The sequence below is a fragment of the Protopterus annectens genome, chromosome 3.part0, assembly GCF_019279795.1.
Source record: "Protopterus annectens isolate FY-2018-M chromosome 3.part0, PAN1.0, whole genome shotgun sequence".
In the NCBI taxonomy this organism is placed as follows: domain Eukaryota; kingdom Metazoa; phylum Chordata; order Ceratodontiformes; family Protopteridae; genus Protopterus; species Protopterus annectens.
This window is the reverse complement of record NC_056731.1, coordinates 1,203,682,454-1,203,700,846: the sequence shown is the minus strand read 5'-3', so window position 1 is coordinate 1,203,700,846 and position 18,393 is coordinate 1,203,682,454.

Below are 18,393 nucleotides of genomic sequence, written 5' to 3'. Positions count from 1 at the left end.
TGGGAGATGAGGCTGGCCAGGTGTGTGAGCAAACCACTGATACACAATACCCTGGCAGGATGCTACCAGTAGGAGAAACACTGTAGACCAGCTAGGTCTACTCTTGACACAACAACAGGTCCGTCCCTGGAGGGATGAACCAACAGTTGTGGGTCACATCAATATCACCACCAATATCGGAGGAGGATCAGGGGAAGGCTAGTACGTACGTGGACTAAACGAATGAGGAGCCTGCAGACGCTTGGTTGGGGACACTATACTGGAGGTGTACCGAGACTTGCAGAGAGGGAAATGTGTGGAGGTGTAGTATGGCAGGGTCAGCAACCGAGGAATGGTTAGATGCTGTGTACATGGAGCTCAGGTGCCGGGGGAAGGGAGCATGTCATTATGGTAGACATATGCAAATGAAGCAAAACAGCAATAGTGTAGTGGCTAGAGCATCCCCCTAATGCCCACGCATTGCCGGGCCAAGTCACACTGCAGCACATCCTATTTTCCATGTGATAGGTGTATGTTACCTTTGTTGTGCTATATAATCTGCTAAGTAACATTTATATTTGCACAGCAGGAGTACTGCCTTAAATGCACATGTGAAGTGTGATACTGACTAAGGCACTAGTAAGGATGTGTAAGCATATAACAGCAGTAGTACGCATGGATACGCAGTTGTAAGTGTGTGTACGTGTATTTGCGTGGGGGTAAGCATTGCCTACATAGATTGAGCTAAGTAGATGCTAGCTGAGTGTAAGGTAACTCAACCCGAGCTTAGCATTGCTTAGCTCTGCACATACATGCGCACACCCGCATATGACTGCTCAAATGTCCCTAACTCACTCTCTATCTGACAGCTGATGTTTTGCCCTGAAACACAATATACAGCCTGTGGAAGGGCCACACCCGGGACGCTGCACATCATACACTACGTGATTTACCATTAAACCATGACAGATGTACATAACCACTCATTCCACATACATATCATCCAGCACAATCAGTCAATAGCACATGGAATGTAGTAATAACACACCTCACAACCTCTTAATGCATGAATTTTGGACATAGTGCGCCATAATGTGGATACAAATAGGGATATCTGTCATATCCTGCTCTAATACACTTCAAACGTTGCAAGTTACACAGGTATATGTGGTAGAACACATATATTGCTGGAGATGATACGTCTGAAACACGTACGTGTCTGCATGAATGACTGACCTCAGTCCTAAGTTCATCCATGTCAATTGCCAAAGGCCACACATATAGACCAAACATGTATGCACATATGGACAGCTATACATCTGTTAATGTAGAGAGATAGACAGATATAGGTATATATATGTGTATGTATGACTCACAAATAACTATATAACAGCAATCATACAGAGATAGATTAATATGTTCAGTGTATATATCTATATATATATATATATATATATATATATATATGTGTGTAGATACATACATATATATATATATATATATATATATATATATATATATATATATATAAAACCACAAGAAGCAGTAGCAAAAATCAAGTCAAGTTGTTCAATAAATCCAACGTGAAATGCAGAATAAATCCAAATCCACGATATATAGTAAACGGACAAGCACAGTTTAATAAAAATACATAAAAACGTAAGCGCTTTCACGGGCAACCTTCCCGCTTCCTCAGACGTTAGTAAAACTGCATAAGTACAACACATATAAATAGTAAAAGCAAACTGAATCTAATTACATAATTACTAATCAGTCCATCAAGTAAGATAATGCAGTAATAATCAACGAATCATCAAGAGTCCGTTAAAAATTCATTAAAGAACAGCATCTGTTTAACACGACCTGTGCTCAGAGTAGAAAATCTATTTAAAACAATGCTTAAAATAATATATGTAATATATTATATAGAGCACAGATAAACGTATAATCATATAAGCAACACTATTTTTAAGACTATAGTGTAGTAGCTACTGCTACCTAATAGGTCTAGTCTGCAGGACGGGCTTGAGTGAAACAGATTCATTCATGCCACGTCCTCTGTGTGCTCCCAACCTCAGGATCCATCTAACTTCGGCAGCTTCAGTATCATTGGTAATATCACCTAGTCGGTTATTATTTGGAACAATGTGTAGAATTTGAAAAGAAAATATGTGTGAGGCACCGTGGTTAATGACATGTTTGGCAATAGCATTATATGTCTCCTCTCGTCTAATACAATACTGGTAATCACGAATCCTTTCATGCAAAGACCTATTGGTCTTGCCAACATAGTATTGAAAACAAGTATTACAGTGAGCAATATAGACTAGATTCCTAGTGTTACAAGTACCTGAATTCCTAAGCTCCCATAATTTGCCAGTGTCGGGATGTCTAAAGAACCTGGATTCGTCAATGTAGGGACATTGTGGACAATTTCCACATTTCTTAGTACCCCACATCCTGTCAGTATTATAAACTGAGGATTCTCGGTGGGAGTTGGGATAACAGATACGTTGTTGTAAACTCTGACAGTTCTTAAAAACAAACGCTGGAATCGAACCAACCAGATCCCTGGTAGTGTCATCCACTGTTAAAATATTCCAATTATCACAAATCATGAGTTGTATCCTATTGATATTACTACAGTAAGGTAAAACTATTGGTACATGATGATCGGGTCTCTTATGTTCAGGTTTAGTTGGAAAATGGCCAAAACTGAAATACGGTTTGGCCCTGTGTTCTCTCAAATACTTCATTTGAATGTTCACTTTTTCAAATTCTTCTTTCTTATAGCCTCTGTTTAGAAAACCCTGTTTAAGCAAATTCATTTCTGCATCAAATACTCTGTCATCACAACAAATACGTGATGCCCTCATTGCTTGCCCCTTAATAATGTTGCCAAAGCATGCTGGATTATGCATGCTTTGGCGATGTAAATATGCTGGAACATGGCACGATTTCCTGTGGAGCTTAGTTTTAATTTTACCATGTTCATTATAAATGTTCACATCTAAGAAATCCATGCAAACTGAGGAGCTGACAATGGTGAATTTCAAAAAGTTGCAGGTAGAATTGACATAATTAAAGAATTCAGAGTAACAAAATTGTGTAGCATCAGTGACGATAAACAAATCGTCAACGAAGCATCTGTAAAACAAAATGTTTGGCTGGTTGACAAGATATTCCTCTTCCCAGGCTACCATGACCAAGTTGGCATAGCTATTGGCACAACTAGTGCCCATGTGTTCTACTTATGCAGTTTTACTAACGTCTGAGGAAGCGGGAAGGTTGCCCGTGAAAGCGCTTACGTTTTTTATGTCTTTTTATTAAACTGTGCTTGTTCGTTTACTATATATCGTGGATTTGGATTTATTCTGCATTTCACGTTGGATTTATTGAACAACTTGACTTGATCTTTGCTACTGCTTCTTGTGGTTTTTTATTTACTGTTGGGCGTTTGGTTGTTTTCCGACATTATATATATATATATATATATATATATATATATATATATATATATATATATATATATATATATATGTGTGTGTGTGTGTGTGTGTGTATATATATATATCTATATATATATATATATATATATATATATATACACTCCTGGCCCACTCCGTACGACATAACTGACCATGAGCACAGTTAATGGGGGTGGGGGGGCACACATGAGTGGCACCTGGTAATTACTGCAATATTCTATAATGGGGGTGGGGGGAACACATGAGTGGCACCTGGTAATTACTGCAATATAACCCCCCCCCCCAGCTCTAACAGATATGCTGTGCAAACCAATATCCAGCACATGCAGTACTTGACAGCAGGACCCACCACAACACAGCTATAATGCTCCAACAGTTATCCATGTCACCTGTACATGTCAGGCCAATATATGTAACATATTATGCAGATGCGTCATTGTACCGTAGGGAATGTACTATGTTGAATGGCTACACATTACAATGGTACAGATATGCACACACATGCATACATTGACAATCATGTGCAGGTATATATAAATATATATATATATATATATATATATATATATATATATATATATATATATATATATATATATATATATAAATATATATATAGGGGGATGTCTGGTATGTATAGCCGGTATATTAGTAGACATTTGCTACTGTCATTGGGATTGTTGTCACAGACACGGTGTGTGTGGAAGATGACATATGCTCATAACATGTGTGCCATTGGCTACTGACAGACATCCTAAGGTTATCATGGTACAGTACCTGCATATATAGCAGGCTCGACAGCCATGTCACAGCACAGGGTAGGCTACACCTGTGTGACAGTGCATAACCACAACCAATGTGAACACAGCCACAGCCACATATGGTACACTAGCATACTAGTACAGTATATGGACTATCTGTCCTACACCATCTCATATGTACCACTCACAGCATGACCCTACATATACTGGGCTGCTACACACATGTAAGGTAATACGGTACCATACAGTGGAGCAGCATGTAACAACAGATAGAAGGGGAGCTAGAACAATGATGTCTGTCACAGTCTGTACACAGGCCACAGTCTGTACACAGACCACAGTACATATTAACAATACACACACTGCCAACATTCACCATCACTACACAGCCCTCAGTATTATACAAACATCCACAGGATTTCCAGGGTATGGCATTAAGTGTAACCCCTTGTGTACATGAGATGTGTAGCACTCTGATATATCACTGGCGTGTTATCATATATGTTGACACTGTTTACGGTGTACAGCACATATGCACCACTTCATGCATGACATATGTACAAAGGTTGACAGAGGTGTGGCTGACAGCACATACACAGGGCCAGTATAGACATGTTGCTGTGATACCCTCATTAATCTACCATTGTAACGGGGTTTGTTGCAACATATGCCCAATGACAGATATGTAGTCAGTGACTGTCACGACCTTCACCATCAACAGACTGCAATCCTCACAGTACCTTCTGCATTCCATACATTGTGGCTAACACATGACACCAAAGGCACAACACTGCCCAGTCTACAGATGAGCCTGCAGATGGGGATTCCTGATATACATGGAACTGACATGGCAGGTATTGCGACATGTACAACAGGCATATCCAGACAAACACTGTTAATCTAACATTACTCCACATGCAGTGTAGCAGCACTTACAGTTCGTAGTCAGGTCTGGCACATCCCCCTCCTATTTGTTGCCCTCTTCCCACACTGTATGTTGTTAGAGGTAAATCCCCAACCCATCTATAATGCTGTTTGCCAAATGACAGTTCTAGCTCCTGCTCGCAGTGACAGACAAGGGCCAACACCACCAGGATGTTCCCAAGTAGTGGAGTGCATTTTCATGCAAATGACTATGGGAATGTTACTACACCTGTTCCACATGCAATCGGCTAGGGAAGGCCTGCAATACATGCAGGGGAAATCAGCTGATCATGAGCATCATGTTAAATACACATGCTGTTGCCTAAGCAATGCAGGTGTAGGCCTCCACATCCACCAGAGAGGGAGTGCGGGAGTCAGACAAAGGTGAATACATGTCAGGGAGGGGTGGGAGGGTAAAACTGACACATGTTTGTTTCACACACCTACCAGCACAGGGTATCAAACATCCGACAGCTATGTAGCGCTATCACAGTCTGATGCTGTTACTGGATGCACCACATGGGTTATCTGGTGGGGAGCACTCAGAACATATATGTGATGGTGAGTGACATCTGCAACAGGGATATGGTAGATATACAGTAGGTGATGTACACATGCCTGTCTGCATGAACAGTTGCTAGTGTCAGCACAGGCAGACACACACAGGGCCGCACACAGATTAACACACTTGGCAGAGCCAGGAGTGCAATCCGTCACTAGTGGGATTGCCACAGCACATCAATGTGCAGGGAACACATGCACCACACGGGTGATACTGAGGTTGTATGGGGAGTGAGAATGAGGGGGTTCAGACATAAGGCAGCATGCTTCACTGTGCCCTAGGAGGAGTAGTGCATGTGGATGTGGACATACGCACCATACAACACACACAAACAAACACACACGGTCCAGTTCAGACATGCATGGGTGCATGTCTGCATGGGTGTGTGGTGGCCAAGAGTGCCAGCAGGCTATACAAGGGTAGGTGATGGATATACCTTGGCATCAGCCCACATGACAATAGTCTGGATTGTGGCACAGGCCTTTAGCTTCTGCATTTGCCCACACAGGTGGGTATTGCATCCATCTTCCAGGCACCCAACTGACCATTGTGTGTGGCCAATGCTGTGCATCACTTGCCAAGTATGTGTTCCCTAGTCCATGACTTGAATGGTGCCCAGGATCTGCACACCTCCCACATGCATGTACAGTGACATGTGGAACTGTACCTGGGGGATCTGGCCCATACTGTGAACACAACTTATCAGATGTGCCAGTCTTGCCCACGTGTGGCAGGGAGTGGTACTGGTCAGCAGATTTACCCTGCACCCACATTGATAGCATGCTAACAGCATTTCCTGATGTCAGTGTCATCTGTCCATACAGGCCATGTTGTCAGGCATGGTATGTCCATTGTGAGTCACATGTGAAGGCACAGTGGGGTTGCTAACTGTGATTGGGAGTATCTGATGTCACATGTATGGGTATGGCTTTGCACCCCAGCCTCTCAGCCATTTATATCTGTTATCCCTGTATGGTTCACATTGTGATATATAGTAGGGCCACCATAAATTAAATTAGCAAAACCCCTCCACATTGCCCACAGGTGTCACAAACTCATAACCACCTCTACACAGGACACGAGTTACAAACACACACGTCATGTATGGAAGTAGAACCCCTACTTAACTGGTTTACTATACTACAGCACTACACAGTTATATTACGCGCCACAGACATTACTGAAGTTCATCTTCCCTAAAAGTGTATTTCACAATTAATGACATCAGCAGGACTACCAAATTAGGGCATTTGTAATGTACTGTGAGTGAGTAGCCTATAATGCATTGCTCCATACACAGACACTGAGACACAAACATCACATCCGGAACTGGCATGGATGGAGATGGAACACTACCACCATTCTAAATCACACTACAGCAGTACGCAGTTACAGAATGCTCTACAGCAATTACTGGACTATCAATTTCCAAGAGGTGTACTTCTAGATGAGTGACATTGGCAGCCTTGGCAAAGTAGTGTATTTGTATTGTATGGAGTGTGAGCAGCCTAAAAAGCATTGCTCTCTACCCAGTCAGACGCACACACACACACACACACACACACACAGACTCACACAGTTGCCAGGGCTGGGGTTCGAACACCTACCTAACTAGTTTATCACACTACAGCAGTGCACAGTTACAGAATGCGCCATGGTGATTACTGGGCTATCAATTTCCCAGAGGTGTACTTCTAGATGATTGACATTGGCAGCCTTGGCAAAGTAGTGTATTTGTATTGTATGGAGTGTGAGTAGCTTAAAAAGCATTGCTCTCTACCCAGTCAGATACACACAGAGACTCACACAGTTGTCAGGACTGGGATTCAAACACCTACCTAACTAGTTTATCATGCTACAGCAGTATGCAGTTACAGGATGTGCCACAGCGATTACTGGGCTATCAATTTCCCAGAGGTGTACTTCTAGATGAGTGACATCAGCAGCCTTGACAAAGTAGTGTATTTGTATTTTATGGAGTGTGAGTAGCCTGAAAGCATTGCTCTCTATCCAGTCAGACACACACAATTGCCAGGGCTGGGGTTCAAACACCTACCTAACTAGTTTATCACACTACAGCAGTACGCAGTTACACCTCCTTACTTATTTCCCACCCACACTAACCTCTTACATAAAAAAATTAAAAAATATGGGGTCTATACCCCAACAACAACACAAAAAAAAATAGTTTGCCACTCTCTCACCTCGTCTTGCAAAACCCTCCTGATGTGTTCCTTCTATGTGTTTCTCTTTGCTGTGTCTCCTCCTTTTCAAATTTTCTATCTCCCCTTTCCATTCTTTAAACACACCAGCAGGGTGTCCACATAATGATACCCCCATGTAAAACATTTTACATCCCTTTTTTTAAATGTTAATAATAAAAGCTAAACTGTCCACCACTTGCCTTGAGTGTTTCATGTGTGACTGCAGATAACTGCTTCAGTCCATGATGCCTGAATACATATGAAGTTATACGAAGCCTGTGGCTTTTGCATAGTACTTCATATTTACTTAATGCTTGACTTATGGTACTTTACAGTTTTGCCTTAAGTTGGCATGTTTTTCAAAGCACCCTTGTTTTTCCTTATTTAGCATGAATAAGGTGTGCTTAGCTATTTGCATATATGCATAGCGGTGCACCTCATGAATAACCTCTATGTAGCTGCAAACTCCTGGACCCTGAATAGCACTCTGTGTGTTAATATTCATGAGCCTGTCTAACAGTCTTTGCTTTGTTGCTTCTGCAATTTTTCATATCTCTGAACCATTATGCTCTATTATAACTTACTACTTCATATCACTTATTTCAAATTCCTCTGATTATCACAATATCTGCGTATTAATGTCCTTATGCATGAACTTTTCCATACCCTGCTATTTTTATTCTTTCTCTCACCTCATCTTGCAAAATATTTTTATGCTTCTAGCTTTTAACTCATTCTGTACACTACCATTAATGTTTTTCATTTTAATGCACACTGTTTTTCTCACATTTTCTTGTTTTTCACATGATTATTTTGCTGTTAAAAAGGTTCAGCTAAAGTCACTATATAAATATTGTCCAGATTTTTACCTGTGCTTAAACAATATTCCTGTATTCATAATTACCTGCTTATAACACAGCTGCTTAGGTACCAACAAATTGCATTACTGAATTCAAATAGTTTAGGCACATCATTTTGCCATTATTTTTTACTGAGGAGTTGCACAACTTTGCAAAAGGAAATTTCCCCAAGGCTGTGTGTCCTTACGGTTGGAAAACATAGGCAGAAAGGCTTATGAGGGACATCACATTTCCATGAGTGAAGTGAAGAAAGCATGTACCAAAAAAAAATATTTTTCTTAATTTGTTTTTATTGGTTGACTTAGTATAGTCATTTATTTCATTTCACATTTGAAAACAAACAAAGAAAAACTCAAATCACCTTCTCAACTACTGAGAACTGGATGCTTCAAAACCACCTATCTCTAAATGCCAACAAATCTAAAAAAAATTTAAAAAAATTCTACTTTTCTCTCCCTCTAAATCCCTCACTCTAGACATAAAACTCTTTCAATATTATCAGCCATGCCAACCCCTCCATAGAAGTTATTTCCACTGCTAAACTTCTTGGGGTTACTATTGATGAACACCTAAAATTCGATACTTATATTCAGTTAATATTAAGAAAACACATCAGAAACTTGGCATGCTGTACAGAAACTCCCACTTTCTACAAGACAAACACACAGCACTCACACCTACCTACTTACTACCATCACAATTGTACTGTGCTCCTCTTCTAACTAACCTATCCTTCTCTATCTCTTCCAAACTGGAAATCTGTTATAACAAAATCTCAAAATTCGCCACTAAATCCAAATACTCCTCCCACCACTGTACATCTCTCCACCAGCTAAATTGGCAAGAACTTCCCAACTACCTTAACTACCTCCAACTCACTACAGCCCACAAACTGATTTTTAAACCTACTAGATGCCCTGCTCTAACTAACATCTTACCATCATACACCCCTCACAGAACTCTTAAGATCCGCCCATCAAAATCTACTTTCTGTATACAAACCAAACCGTCCCACTGGTCAACTTGTCCTATCATTTTCCCTAGCAAAAAGTGGAATTCTCTCCCTCCCACTGTAAGAATTTCAGAAAACTTTGAACACTTTAAAACTCAGCTCCATTCCCACCTCGCCCAAAATTGGAAATGCAGTTGCACTAAACCCACCTAGCCTGCTAATGTCCCTACTGCAAGTTAATCTACTCCATACTGATTACCTAAAACAGCAGCCTCACTCTGAATATAACATAATTTAACATCTATATAGTTTACTATCTGTCCTCTCTTTCCCCTATGTGGGAGTGATTCTCTCTACAGGCAACTCATAAAGTTTGATGCAATTTAACTAAGAACATCCACCCTTCGTATCCCAAACTGTGATGTATGCACTCCACTTTTTCTATTTCTTAACTGTCTGTCTCAAATCTATACTTTTTAAATAATGTACTTTCCACCTATATTCATCCCTTCAATGGAAAATTGTATTTACAAATGTCAGTTTTATAACTACGTTCAAATGAATTACAATTGTTATTTTATAACCTCGCACACATCATCTACTTCCTCAATGCAACTAATCCTCTGTACAACTTGTCTCTATTCTAGTATATATGTATGTATGTAATGCATGTTCCACTATTTTTTGATTGTACCCTACTAAGTTTTACTATGTAATATTACTTTTTTGCTTATTGTTACTGTGTATTATGGAGCTTTTCTCCCTCGGCCTCCACTGAAAACGGGCTCCTTGAGCCCAGTGGTCCTCCTCGGTCATCAAACTGGAAATAAAAAATAAAATAAATAATTAATATTGAATTACAGCCATCACACATTTTAAATGGGATCTCTATCACTCATTTTTTTGACTGAACACCTTTGTCTCACCTTAATACTTAATTACCATTCACTTGGTTGTGGCTTGGTGAAATGAAATTCTCTCAAGTCATTGCTAGTAAACCTGTCCCCTCAATCTTGCAAATACAGTTTACAGGCTGCTTTCATATATTTATTGCCAGATTCTATGTATGGTACAGTGTTATCGAAGAGATTTACCAAGAAGATGGTTTTCTGCTGCCCTGGATAAAACGTCAAATAACTAACACAATGGATTTAAAGTGAAGCATAACAAAAGAGGAATCTATTAAATGAAGAAGGCAACAATGAAGCAAGAGGAGTTGGATGCATCGAACTTTAAAAGAAAGCCACATCAAGAGGGGGTGGCAGGAACAAAGCACTGGGATTAAGAAAACAAACCCAAATTGTAGACCTGCATGTAAAAGAGCACAGGTTTGAAGAAAACATTGTCTACGCTGCTTGGAAAATAATGAATCTATATACACACAATATAAAGTCAGCAATGCAGTAGTAATCAAATGATACAAGACTGGCCATAAAACAATATAATAAGGAAAATAATATACAGAATATAAAGGTCAATATTTAGCAATGCCAGATGAACTGGGGGGTGCAATATTTTCATATATAGCTACACATTGCTTAGGTGTGCAATGAACAGAGACACATGTTTATATGCTATATGCACAGTTTGAGGTAGCTCTACCCTCAATACGTGGACATATACACATTATGCAATACTCATACAAACCCTAAACAGTTCTTGATGGGCTACAACACATGCTTTCTACTTCTAATGCTAATATCATCAGTCCCACCTAAAGCTGGATTTGTAAAAATAATCACAGGTATCCCTTACGGGTCTATATCACCAAATCAAAAAGACCGGTGATCGAACAACATTTACATCAGAAATTACATTCACTGAGGTGTTTATTGGGAGATCACGGTACAGTGAAGATCGGAAAGTTTGCCCTTTCCTCACTGTAGTGCGATCTTGTAGTTGGTATATATAATTAGGGGTGTGGGGGCACAGCTCCCCACAAGAGCAACTTTGATAATCGGTATTTTCGATGTAAATGCTGTTTGATCTCTGGTCATTTCATTGTCGTGATATAGACCCTCCATTACAAGTGTAAACAGGACATGATGACATAACAATACTGGTTTATGGTGACCACAAATAAGAGTTAGTCACTGTCACATGTGATGTTCACAAAGTATACTATTGGTCAAAAAATGTGTTTATAGACAATGTCATGCAGGATTGATATACCCAGAGTGCGTGTTGTTACATTGTTAGCAATGTATTTTCATGAACAGTTTTTTTAAGTTTGTTTTCAATGTGGATGATATGATTGTTTCATACATGTGAGATAGACTAGAAACATATTTTTATGTAATAGCAGTAAACATTAGTACATATTTACATAGGGAAATATACATCCACAGTCCATTAAGAGTACTATTGTGAATTCACAAGTAGATAGACTAGTGAATGATAACATGCAGGTTTACAAGATATGGACAATTTGAGTGGTGATTTTAAATAAACATGCTATAACAGTGTATAATTAATGAAGCAGTCAGAGAAATTGTTAACAAAAATAGATGAAAATTATGCCTTGCTTGTGTGGTCTGTCTGTGCAAGAGTGTCTACTTGTGGAGTCCATTGAGTAGCTTCCCAGACAAATAAGGGCTATCCAGGCTAAAACCACCAAGACAATCCAACATAAGTTATGCATTTCTGCAATCATATATGGAGGTCCTGACAGGTGCAATACTGTCTTGCAAGCCATTCAGAATTTGATATATGCCATCAATGTCCATAAACTTCAGTTGTCATGCTTGAAATGTGATGTCAGGAATATTGGATGCTGTCATACTACCATAGCAGACATGGAATGGGTGTGTATTTTCATTATCATGATGTTTAACAGAGGGCTTGGTGTGCTCATTAGTATGCATCTACCTGTGATCCCTTCCTTGCTAAGATATGGTCTTACTTCAAGAACCACACATCAGTTCAGATGCCTTAAATGGGTTATACCACAGTTTCAGGCCTGTACAGCACTGTAGGATTTGCCATAGTAGACATTCGCCTGACATGGTTGAAGTTGCAAATTTGTTGTGTACAAACATCGTCACCAGGTGCATATCATGAATGCACCTTTTGGTGATGAAGAGGCCAGGTCATTACAGGATAAAGTGCCCCCTGACTGACCTATGCCTTGCATGTGGCACATTACCCTAGCAAATGATATTGCTTATGGAACACAATGCTTCATGTTTAGTGTTGAAAGTTTCTATGTGCCATGCATAGTATGCAATAAAATGCAGGTCAGCATACCCTACCTGTTACAGCCCCACCATAACTTCATGTAGCATGTTATACTAGGTGCATTCTACAGATTTGGTCAATCATGGTAAACTGTTTTCTAGTAGAGGTTGCCATGCTAATAGATCAACCTGCCTCCCACTACCACCTGATGCTCCATATCAAGCTTTTATTCCCTATAATTGTGGTCCTTTTAGTGATGTTTCACTTTCAGTACCTGTAGTAATGGTGGAAGAGGTCCATTTGTCTGAGATTTAGTTCACTGCGGTTGGCTGTCATGAAGTTGTGCATGATAAAACAAATGTTTGCTATGATTCCATTAATGGAAAACACCATCTATCGTCTAATGAAATGTCATCCTTTCCTGTTGGAATACATCTCAGCTTTGTTACATGTTTGGGCTTCAATAGCAACATGCATGCAGTTTGCACAACCCAGGACTCTGCAAAGATGAGTTATATAATAAAAGCTAAATGACTCTCAGCAGATTTGATTCAGTTTGGTTGCACATAATTTGTCAGATGCATGTGAGATGGCATGTTAAGACAGGGGAATGTTATCCTACATGAGGTGCTAAAATATCATGGATGCAATACCAATATGTTGTATCAATTGCATTAAAGTCCCTGCAGTTTATATGTCAGCATATGATATCAACATATTTGTCTTATTAGCTGAACTATATAAATTGATAATGGTGTCTCACCTTCTGATCATGAAGCTGGTTAAATAGCAAGCATGTAAGTTCACAATACCAGCTATAACAATTCATTTGATCATCTACACCATTGATTCTATATATTTATTTTACTATGTTAAATATAGTATCTACCCCAGTTAAATTGTTTAAATAAATAAAATAAATATTTGGATTTGTATATAAACATGTTCATGTTTTCCCTGTCTGACTGATAGCTGGTCTTCACATATATGCACACTATGATCAATCAGCATGTTCAAAGTTTTAATAAATTCTGATGTTAATTATTTATGCATGCACCATCTATGTATGTTCAGTTGTCCTGGTTCTTCAATTTTGAAATGCAATGATATTTGTGTTTTGCTCTGGGATTTCAAATCCAATGATATCTGTGCTTTGCTCTGGGATTTCAATCTATTATGATTTGTCTTAATAACTGTTCTGTTTCTTATTGGCCCAGTTTGTGGCCAAAAATGGTCTTTAGGCCAATTAATTTATTTACCACTAAACAGATGGTATGGAGAACACGTATGTCTTTGTCATTTGATAATATGTGGCTACATTTCTGCCTGCCATTCTGTGGCAGCCAAGAAATTTGTCTAAAAAATGATTTCCCTAATATATGGCAGCAGTGTTCTCCTATATTTTCCAGTATTTTCTGGGCATTCTATCACTTGTACTACTTATAGTGTTTCTGGTAGTCAATATTTTCCAGCATGCTCCCCAATTCTTACTTCTGCCTTTTATGGGGCTGAGGCAAAATGCTATTGCTTTATAAGGATCTGCTATAGTAATTCGCATACATTTGACTAATTTCCAATAACTCATTATGGATTGCTTGCAAATGCATATATGCATGATTGGTAAGGAAAAAGCCTCTCTACACTCCCAGACATAGGCTCCTGGGTCACAACAACGCCATTTACTAAATATGTTCTCTCCAAGTTTAAACCACTTTGATAAAGGATGTCAGACTAAAGCTTGTGTATTTGGTTCTCTTGCACTTGTTTACAGAGATGAAAATTCAGCTGCAAGCAACTGAACCATGAACATCTGATACATTAACTAAAAGGCAATCATTTTATAATTGTGAGTATGACACAGTTGCCTGGATATACATGCCACATGTCATAATCTCTGAGACATTAGGACCTCTTCTGGGTGCATCCTAATAAACATTTCTGAATCACAAATGACTGGTGTCAGTTTATGAACATCACCAATCTATTGTCCATTGCATAATTTGTTTGAAATCTGAACCCTAATTATTTCACTTCCATTCTCAAGCAATGTATGTGCAAAGCACTTTGAGATCAAAATACGGATTAATAAATAAATGCCCTTGTTTTATTTTTGTTTTTTAATTGTTTTTTTTTTTTATTTGACATTGTTCTGCTCCCAAGAATGGCAACAGATGGCTGCCAAACCATGGAGTGGACAGCATTTGTATGGTTTAATTTATCTAATATTTGTAAGAGTTTATCTCTTTAAGCTGGTTATGTGACGTGCGGTAATATGGCTGGACTGTTGTCAACTAATGATTTCTATGGCTTTTCCTCTCCTTCTACTGCCAGTTGCTGGTAGTAACTAGTAGCAACTGGTCACAATGTTGGGATGGTCTATCTTGAATGATGGCTAAGATGATGAAGTGAATGGGTTTTATTTATGGAAATAGAGCATTTTCCATATTTCCTGAATCTTTTACTTTTGGTGTGTTTTTGGTGCTGATTTGACTGAGATGACTGAAGTTAGTGTGAGATGGCTGTTGCAGCTCTCAGGAAAGAAAGTGTTGCTGTGCAACCATGCATTGGGAGTTTTTTTTTTTTTAAATCGGACAATTGCTGCTAATAGTGGAAGATGTTGGTCCAATTGATAGCCTGCCAAACACTGAACAACATTTTTTATAGATGCAATGGTAGCTGCAACATGTAGTGTTTTTATGGGTTTTATGCCATCTTTTTAAACCACTTGGTTACAGAGAAAGCAGCTATTGAGTTGTCTTGATTTATGAGACTGCTCCTGTAGCAGTTTCAAAACAGGGCATATTTTGTCTTTTGTTATCTTTAAATTTATTGCCTAGGAGGTATCGCAGCATGCATAAAACATCAGAAAACTTAGGAATAAATGCATTTATTATCACTAAATTTAGGAGTTAGAAATGCTGTCATATCCTTTTACTACCATTTTACATTTATCAGCAAGTACATTTGTCCCTCAAAGTGTTCATTCTACTTAGACTCTTCTAGCTTTGAACTATTCAAAATTCCATGGATTTTTATCAATAGCAAGCATACCTCTCAACTGTTCAGATTTTTGCAGAATGGCTAGATTTTTACCCCCAAATTTCTATCTATTCCTCATAAAATTTGTGGTTTTCTGGTAAATCAGTGGGATGATGTGAGGAATGAAATCATTAAATAATGGCATACATTTGAGTTTTAGACTTTACATCCTCTAGAAAATGCATGTCAACGCATACCCTGTTATTCTAGCTATTTCCTAAATTTATAAGAGCAATATTTAAAATCTGTCCCTATTTTTGGGCCTTTGCCCCCCCCCCCCCCCCCCATTAAGTCAGACTGTCCAGATTTTTTTGGCTAAGAGGTACGATAGTAAGTATTTCATTTAATCTTTGCCAAATTGAAATTCTTATACTTGCAAAATGTGGCCTCTCCTTACTGCTTCCATTCCATTTCAGGAGTCTTACTGTCTGTGCCTAGTTCTTAATTTCTTGACAAATGCAATGTGCCACTTGTCCATCATCTCTCATGATGTTAACTGTACATTATGATCCTACTGAGCATGAAACAGCTAAGAAATGTTTAGCTTGTCTTTTCAGAGTCTTAATTTACATCTCCAGTAAAAGACTTCAGACAAATAAACTGCCTGTTCCTGAGTCAAAGGTGATTTCAGCTACACTTCATGTTTCTCCATATAACAGACAGAAAGAGTCATCAGTCATACCGTGAAGATATAATATTTCCATAACAATGAAGGATAATCTGAAAGTCAGTATGTGTTATTTTTGTCAGTTACTGAAGACATATAATCCTCTTCTAGTAATAGAGCTTGGCTGCATAATGTTATGCCACTGACATCTGACATGCATTGCATTGTTTCTGTTATCTTTCAAGGGAGATTTTTTTTTTACTGGCATCCTATGCTTGTGCTTTGAATAGCATACCACTTAATATGTGGATGTAGTTTTGTGGAACTGTAATGTGGCATACTGTAAAACAGTCTCACAGATTTATCCATCTGTGTTTTTACATGCTGTTCCATCTCAGACCATGATGTCCTCTGACATGTTTGTGTGGATTTTAGCCCTATGTGTTCCACATCCTGGATACGTGTCACATTATCCATCTCACCATTCAGATGCTTGTACTGGGTCACTGAGTGTCTTAAGACCTAGATGAGATGGTTGAACTTCCATACATCATGCCAATTACCACAGTCACAAACACAGGAATGTTTATTGTCTTGCTTTCATCATAGTAAAACAACAGTAAATGTCTTATGGATTACCTCTTACAGTTTCAGCACATCTTCTCCTGTATACTCAGTAACAGTTAGATGGTACAATGATGCAGGTTATGACACCAAACATTATTGACAGCCGTTATACTTGTTGGTAGGTCTGTATGGCTGACTGATGTTTCTGTAGGATATGGGTAGCCCTATATACTCATTTTGTACACTGAAACAAAAAGGCAAAACCAACATCCAGTATCCATGACACAGATGAATATGAGATAACAAGAACATAACTTGTTGGTAACTGGAAAGTTCCACTGACCTTCATGTATGTAAAGAATTATTGGCTGCTATATGCTATTTGGGTTAGAGAGCTCAGGAAGCACTGTGAACACACATTTATGTGCCACTTGTTATCAGTCATATATAAGGTCTCTTGGTTTGTATTAATAAGGCTGGCATACTGCAACTGCAGATGTAGTGAATTCTTTGATTGCTGGTCTATGCTACAGGCCTACAGAATTATTACCTTCTACTTTTATTTGCCTTAACATAGTTACTCCATAATCAGACTCATCTATTCTTCTACTTGTCCAGTTACATTTTTACAACTATTCCATTTCAGACACCTTTGCATTTAGATCAGATTTATTAGTGTTAGCATAACGTATCTTGACATACTTCTTTTGCACAGTAAGTGACCTATATACAAAGGAAGCAAATGATTGTTATGAATCTCAATCTTTTCAGTGTGATCTTTGCATTTAGGTTACCCAGAAATTTAATTAATCCCATTCAGTGTCTGTGCACAAAATACATCCGTATTTTCTAAAGGAAGGAAGGAGAAGTCTGATATTCTGAATGTTTTTTGGCATGGGTTAACACCATCAGTATAATTTTACTTCCTCTTTGATTAGTCAAACTCCTAACTTTGCATCGTGCGTTTAATTATCAAATTCCATTCTTTGTATTAAACTTTTAATTATCAAATTTGTATCATTGTATTATGCTTATAGGAGTGATGATGTATTTTGTGATGATGAACCTGCTTTTTTAATCAGTGCATTCCTAATAACATGCTTACATTCAAGGCTAAGAACTGCATTACCTAATAACATGCTTACATCTGAGGCTTAAAACTGCATTAATGTAGAGTTAAACAAAGATGGAATCATTGTTTTAATGAACAGTATTGCTTGCAAACTGAATGAAGAGATTTATGTATCCCAGACTATTAAATCCTCAAATCTGT